We start from the raw sequence: 8,648 nt of genomic DNA, 5'->3' as shown, positions 1-8,648 counted from the left end.
GGGCTTGGTTTTCATGCGCCATTGTGCGCTTTCTGCAGAAGACTGGGTGGGAGATAATGTGAACGTGCTGGATGCACTGTCGGCCACCCAATTGACTAATGCCTGTACCTGCTCAGGCCTTACCATCCTTAGAACGGCATTGGGCCCCACCAAATATGGCTGTAAATTCTGGCGGCTACTGGGACCTGAGGTAGTTGGTACACTAGGACGTGTGGCTGTGGCAGAACGGCCACGTCCTCTCCCAGCACCAGAGGGTCCACTAACACGACCATGACCACGACCATGTTCGCGTCCCTTACTAGATGTTTTCCTCATTGTTACCGTTCACCACAATAAGAAAAATATTATTCGGGCCAATGTATTGAATTCAAATTCAGGCCTTTTTTTACAGACACCTAACACTATCTGGCTATCTATTTAGGTACCGTATTACACTAATACAGGCACACCAGTAATGACAGATTTAGCTGAATATAAATTTGAGGCCTATTATTTAGGCGCTGGGTGACAGGTATACGTTTAATCACAGAATTAGACTTGGATCTGCACTGTAGCGTGTGTGTGAAGTTCTTGAGAATTACCCTATCTGCATCTTGAATCTTATATACCCTTTTAGGGATAGATTTAAAGTAGGCCTGATACAGCAGAAACCACTAATTTTGAGAATTGCAAAATTGGGAATTGTATTTCAACCCAGAACAAAAACTGTGCTTTGACGGACACTAAATAACTTGACCAGCTAAAACAGTAATGACAGATTTGGATGAATATAAATGTGAGGCCTATTTTTTAGGCGCTGGGTGACAGGTATACATTTAATCACAGAATTAGACTTGGATCTGCACTGTAGCGTGTGTGTGAAGTTCTTGAGAATTACCCTATCAGCACCTTGAATCTAATATACCCTTTTAGGGATAGATTTAAAGTAGGCCTGATACAGCAGAAACCACTAATTTTGAGTGAATGAATATAAATGTGAGGCCTATTTTTTAGGCGCTGGGTGACAGGCTCAACTTGCCCCTGATGTAGTATATGGCCAAAAAATAACCACACTATTGATGGTTAAATGCACTTGATGACAGCTTGACCCTAATGTAGGATATAGCCAAAAAATAACCACACTATTGATGGTTAAATTCACTTGGGTGACAGGCTCAGCTTCCTTCTGATGTAGTATATGGCCAAAAAATTACCACACTATTGATGGTTAAATGCACTTTGTGACAGGCTCAACTTGCCCCTGATGTAGTATATGGCCAAAAAATAACCACACTATTGATGGTTAAATGCACTTGATGACAGCTTGACCCTGATGTAGGATATAGCAAAAAATAACCACACTATTGATGGTTAAATGTACTTGGTGGCAGCTTGTGCTGGCGCACCACAAGCCACAAAATGGCCGCCGATCACCCCAGAAAAAAGTGACTGAAAAACGCTCTGGGCAGCCTAAAAACACTGAGCAATTGAATAGCAGCAGTTCAATGATCCACAGCTGTAGATCGATCACTGAATGAAGTCTTTTGGAGGAGTTAATCTGCCTAATCTCGCCCTAACGTCGCAGCTGCAACCTCTCCCTACACTTGTATCAGCAGAGTGACGTGCAGCGCTACGTGACCCAAGCTTATATAGAGGCTGGGTCACATGATGCACTGGCCAATCACAGCCATGCCAATAGCAGGCATGGCTGTGATGGCCTCTTGGGGCAAGTAGTATGACGCTTGTTGATTGGCTGCTTTGCAGCCTTTCAAAAAGCGCCAAGAAAGCGCCGAACACCGAACTCGAACCCGGACTTTTACGAAAATGTTCGGGTTCGGGTCCGTGTCACGGACACCCCAAAATTCGGTACGAACCTGAACTATACAGTTCGGGTTCGCTCATCCCTACTAATAAAGTAATATTTACGTATTTTCATTTTCTTAATTCAAAGACCTTAATTTAAAGACCTTGCCATTTTTCACCTTAAGGACCAGGCCGTTTTTTGGAAACTTGACATGTGTCACTTTATGTGGTAATAACTTCGGAATTCTTTTATCTATCCGAATGATTCTGAGACTGTTTTCTTGTGATACATTGTACTTCATGATAGTGATAAATTTTAGCTGATATAATTCACTTCAATTTATAAAAAAAATCACAGATTTTCAATTTTCAAAATTTTAATGTCACTGCTTTTAAGGCAGATAGTGATACATCATAAGAGTTATTACTTTACTTTTACCATATATCCACTTTCATGTTTGCATCATTTTGTAAATGTAATTAAATTTTTTTAGGATATTATAAGGCTTAGAATTTTAGGAGCAAATTTTTAAGAATAATTCCAAAGCCCACTTTTTAACCACCTCCGGACCGCCTAACGCAGGATCGCGTTCCGGAGGTGGCAGCCCTGCGCACAGTCACGCATATACGCGTCATCTCGCGAGACGCGAGACTTCCTGTGAACGCGCGCACACAGGCGCGCGCGCTCACAGGAACGGAAGGTAAGAGAGTTGATCTCCAGCCTGCCAGCGGCGATCGTTTGCTGGCAGGCTGGAGATGTGTTTTTTTTAACCCCTAACAGGTATATTAGACGCTGTTTTGATAACAGCGTCTAATATACCTGCTACCTGGTCCTCTGGTGGTCCCCTTTGTTTGGATCGACCACCAGAGGACACAGGTAGCTCAGTAAAGTAGCACCAAGCACCACTACACTACACCCCCCCCCGTCACTTATTAACCCCTTATTAGCCCCTGATCACCCCTAATCACCACTGATCACCCCATATAGACTCCCTGATCACCCCCCTGTCATTGATTACCCCCCTGTCATTGATCAACCCCCTGTAAAGCTCCATTCAGACGTCCGCATGATTTTTACGGATCCACTGATAGATGGATCGGATCCGCAAAACGCATCCGGACGTCTGAATGAAGCCTTACAGGGGCGTGATCAATGACTGTGGTGATCACCCCATATAGACTCCCTGATCACCCCCCTGTCATTGATTACCCCCCTGTCATTGATTACCCCCCTGTAAAGCTCCATTCAGACGTCCGCATGATTTTTACGGATCCACTGATAGATGGATCGGATCCGCAAAACGCATCCGGACGTCTGAATGAAGCCTTACAGGGGCATGATCAATGACTGTGGTGATCACCCCATATAGACTCCCTGATCACCCCCCTGTAAAGCTCCATTCAGATGTCCGCATGATTTTTACGGATGCACTGATACATGGATCGGATCCGCAAAACGCATCCGGTCGTCTGAATGAAGCCTTACAGGGGCATGATCAATGACTGTGGTGATCACCCCCCTGTCATTGATTACCCCCCTGTAAAGCTCCATTCAGATGTCCGCATGATTTTTACGGATGCACTGATAGATGGATCGGATCCGCAAAACGCATCCGGACGTCTGAATGAAGCCTTACAGGGGCATGATCAATGACTGTGGTGATCACCCCATATAGACTCCCTGATCACCCCCCTGTCATTGATTACCCCCCTGTAAAGCTCCATTCAGACGTCCGCATGATTTTTACGGATGCACTGATAGATGGATCGGATCCGCAAAACGCATCCGGACGTCTGAATGAAGCCTTACAGGGGCATGATCAATGACTGTGGTGATCACCCCATATAGACTCCCTGATCACCCCCCTGTCATTGATTACCCCCCTGTAAAGCTCCATTCAGACGTCCGCATGATTTTTACGGATGCACTGATAGATGGATCGGATCCGCAAAACGCATCCGGACGTCTGAATGAAGCCTTACAGGGGTGTGATCAATGACTGTGGTGATCACCCCATATAGACTCCCTGATCACCCCCCTGTCATTGATTACACCCCTGTCATTGATTACCCCCCTGTAAAGCTCCATTCAGACGTCCGCATGATTTTTACGGATGCACTGATAGATGGATCGGATCCGCAAAACGCATCCGGACGTCTGAATGAAGCCTTACAGGGGCATGATCAATGACTGTGGTGATCACCCCATATAGACTCCCTGATCACCCCCCTGTCATTGATTACCCCCCTGTCATTGATTACCCCCCTGTAAAGCTCCATTCAGATGTCCGCATGATTTTTACGGATGCACTGATAGATGGATCGGATCCGCAAAACGCATCCGGACGTCTGAATGAAGCCTTACACGGGCGTGATCAATGACTGTGGTTATCACCCCATATAGACTCCCTGATCACCCCCCTGTCATTGATCACCCCCCTGTCATTGATCACCCCCCCTGTCATTGATCACCCTCTGTAAGGCTCCATTCAGATATTTTTTTGGCCCAAGTTAGCGGAATTTTTTTTTTTTTTCTTACAAAGTCTCATATTCCACTAACTTGTGTCAAAAAATTAAATCTCACATGAACTCCCCATACCCCTCACGGAATCCAAATGCGTAAAATTTTTTAGACATTTATATTCCAGACTTCTTCTCACGCTTTAGGGCCCCTAGAATGCCAGGGCAGTATAAATACCCCACATGTGACCCCATTTCGGAAAGAAGACACCCCCAGGTATTCCGTGAGGGGCATATTGAGTCCATGAAAGATTGAAATTTTTGTCCCAAGTTAGCGGAACGGGAGACTTTGTGAGAAAAAAATAAAAAATATCAATTTCCGCTAACTTGTGCCAAAAAAAAAAAATTTCTATGAACTCGCCATGCCCCTCATTGAATACCTTGGGGTGTCTTCTTTCCAAAATGGGGTCACATGTGGGGTATTTATACTGCCCTGGCATTCTAGGGGCCCCAAAGCGTGAGAAGAAGTCTGGTATCCAAATGTCTAAAAATGCCCTCCTAAAAGGAATTTGGGCACCTTTGCGCATCTAGGCTGCAAAAAAGTGTCACACATCTGGTATCGCCGTACTCAGGAGAAGTTGGGGAATGTGTTTTGGGGTGTCATTTTACATATACCCATGCTGGGTGAGAGAAATATCTTGGTCAAATGCCAACTTTGTATAAAAAAATGGGAAAAGTTGTCTTTTGCCAAGATATTTCTCTCACCCAGCATGGGTATATGTAAAATGACACCCCAAAACACATTCCCCAACGTCTCCTGAATACGGCGATACCACATGTGTGACACTTTTTTGCAGCCTAGGTGGGCAAAGGGGCCCATATTCCAAAGAGCACCTTTAGGATTTCACAGGTCATTTACCTACTTACCACACATTAGGGCCCCTGGAAAATGCCAGGGCAGTATAACTACCCCACAAGTGACCCCATTTTGGAAAGAAGACACCCCAAGGTATTCCGTGAGGGGCATGGCGAGTTCCTAGAATTTTTTATTTTTTGTCACAAGTTAGTGGAAAATGATGATTTTTTTTTTTTTTTTGTTTTTTCATACAAAGTCTCATATTCCACTAACTTGTGACAAAAAATAAAAAGTTCCATGAACTCACTATGCCCATCAGCGAATACCTTGGGGTCTCTTCTTTCCAAAATGGGGTCACTTGTGGGGTAGTTATACTGCCCTGGCATTCTAGGGGCCCAAATGTGTGGTAAGGAGTTTGAAATCAAATTCTGTAAAAAATGACCTGTGAAATCCGAAAGGTGCTCTTTTGTATATGGGCCCCTTTGCCCACCTAGGCTGCAAAAAAGTGTCACACATCTGGTATCTCCGTAATCGGGAGAAGTTGGGGAATGTGTTTTGGGGTGTCATTTTACATATACCCATGCTGGGTGAGAGAAATATCTTGGCAAAAGACAACTTTTCCCATTTTTTTATACAAAGTTGGCATTTGACCAAGATATTTATCTCACCCAGCATGGGTATATGTAAAAAGACACCCCAAAACACATTCCTCAACTTCTCCTGAGTACGGAGATACCAGATGTGTGACACTTTTTTGCAGCCTAGGTGGGCAAAGGGGCCCACATTCCAAAGAGCACCTTTCGGATTTCACAGGTCATTTACCTACTTACCACACATTTGGGCCCCTAGAATGCCAGGGCAGTATAACTACCCCACAAGTGACCCCATTTTGGAAAGAAGAGACCCCAAGGTATTCGCTGATGGGCATAGTGAGTTCATGGAAGTTTTTATTTTTTGTCAGAAGTTTGTGGAATATGAGACTTTGTATGAAAAAAAAAAAAAAAAAAAAAATCATCATTTTCCACTAACTTGTGACAAAAAATAAAAAATTCTAGGAACTCGCCATGCCCCTCACGGAATACCTTGGGGTGTCTTCTTTCCAAAATGGGGTCACTTGTGGGGTAGTTATACTGCCCTGGTATTCTAGGGGCCCAAATGTGTGGTAAGGAGTTTGAAATCAAATTCAGGAAAAAATGAGGAGTGAAATCCGAAAGGTGCTCTTTGGAATATGGGCCCCTTTGCCCACCTAGGCTGCAAAAAAGCGTCACACATCTGGTATCCCCGTACTCAGGAGAAGTTGAGGAATGTGTTTTGGGGTGTCTTTTTACATATACCCATGCTGGGTGAGATAAATATCTTGGTCAAATGACAACTTTGTATAAAAAAATGGGAAAAGTTGTCTTTTGCCAAGATATTTCTCTCACCCAGCATGGGTATATATAAAATGACACCCCAAAACACATTCCCCACCTTCTCCTGAGTACGGAGATACCAGATGTGTGACACTTTTTTGCAGCCTAGGTGGGCAAAGGGGCCCATATTCCAAAGAGCACCTTTCGGATTTCACAGGTCATTTTTTACTGAATTTGATTTCAAACTCCTTACCACACATTTGGGCCCCTAGAATGCCAGGGCAGTATAACTACCCCACAAGTGACCCCATTTTGGAAAGAAGAGACCCCAAGGTATTCGCTGATGGGCATAGTGAGTTCATAGAACTTTTTATTTTTTGTCACAAGTTAGTGGAATATGAGACTTTGTAAGAAAAAAAAAAAAAAATCATCATTTTCCGCTAACTTGTGACAAAAAATAAAAAGTTCTATGAACTCACTATGCCCATCAGCGAATACCTTAGGGTGTGTACTTTCAGAAATGGGGTCATTTGTGGGGTGTTTGTACTGTCTGGGCATTGTAGAACCTCAGGAAACATGACAGGTGCTCAGAAAGTCAGAGCGGCTTCAAAAAGCGGAAATTCACATTTTTGTACCATAGTTTGTAAACGCTATAACTTTTACCCAAACCATTTTTTTTTTACCCAAACATTTTTTTTTTATCAAAGACATGTAGAACTATAAATTTAGAGCAAAATTTCTATATGGATCTCGTTTTTTTTGCAAAATTTTACAACTGAAAGTGAAAAATGTCATTTTTTTGCAAAAAAATCTTTAAATTTCGATTAATAACAAAAAAAGTAAAAATGTCAGCAGCAATGAAATACCACCAAATGAAAGCTCTATTAGTGAGAAGAAAAGGAGGTAAAATTCATTTGGGTGGTAAGTTGCATGACCGAGCAATAAACGGTGAAAGTAGTGTAGGTCAGAAGTGCAAAAAGTGGCCTGGTCTTTCAGGGTGTTTAAGCACTGGGGGCTGAGGTGGTTAAAGGACCACTTCAGTTATGAATTCACTTTGTAGGGGTTAGGCTACTTTCACACTTGCGTTGTTCTTTTCCGGCATAGAGTTCCGTCACAGGGGCTCTATACCGGAAAAGAACTGATCAGGTATGTCCCCATGCATTCTGAATGGAGAGTAATCCGTTCAGTTTGCATCAGGATGTCTTCAGTTCAGTCGTTTTGACTGATCAGGCAAAAGAGAAAACCGTAGCATGCTACGGTTTTATCTCCGGCTAAAAAAACTGAAGACTTGCCTGAACGCCGGATCAGGCATTTTTTCCCATAGGAATGTATTAGTGCCGGATCCGGCATTCAGAATACCGGAATGCCGGATCCGTCGTTCCGGTATGCGCATGCGCAGACTGAAAAAAAGGTGAAAAAATAAATGCCGGATCCGTTTTTGCCGGATGACACCGGAAAGACGGATCCGGCATTTCAATGCATTTTTTCGACTGATCAGGCATTTTTAAGACTGATCAGGATCCTGATCAGTCTTACTAATGCCATCAGTTAGCATACATTTTGCCTGATCCGGCAGGCAGTTCCGGCGACGGAACTGCCTGCCGGATCTCTCTGCCGCAAGTGTGAAAGTAGCCTTACATAGTGGAAACCACGCATAAATGACCCCATTGTAGAAACGACACCCCTCAAGTTATTCAAAACAGATTTGAAAAACTTTGTTAACCCTTTAGGTCAGGCATACTCAAACTGTGGCCCTCCAGCTGTTCTAAAACTACAACTCCCACAATGCCCTGCTGTAGGCTGATACCTGTAGGCTGTTCGGGCATGCTGGGAGTTGTAGTTTTGCAACACCTGGAGGGCAGCAGTTTGAGGATGCCTGCTTTAGGTGTTCCACAAGAATTAAAGGAAAAAGGAGATTACATTTTTAAATTTCACCTTTTTTGGCAGATTCTCCATTTTTATTAATTTTTTCCTGTAACACATCAAGGATTAGCAGCCAAATAAAATCAATATTTATTACCCTGATTCTGCAGTTTATAGAAATACCCCATATGTGGTTGTATGCTGTATGGGCACACGGCAGAAGGAAAGGAGCTCCATATGGATTTTGGAGGGCAGATTTAAGTGGGATAATTTGAAGTTGCCATATGACATTTAAAGACCACTAGATGCATCCCTAGAGTAGAAACTCCAAAAAA

The sequence above is a fragment of the Bufo bufo genome, chromosome 5 (assembly GCF_905171765.1).
Source record: "Bufo bufo chromosome 5, aBufBuf1.1, whole genome shotgun sequence".
In the NCBI taxonomy this organism is placed as follows: domain Eukaryota; kingdom Metazoa; phylum Chordata; class Amphibia; order Anura; family Bufonidae; genus Bufo; species Bufo bufo.
The sequence above is the reverse complement of the archived record's forward strand: the minus strand, read 5'-3'. Positions refer to the sequence as shown.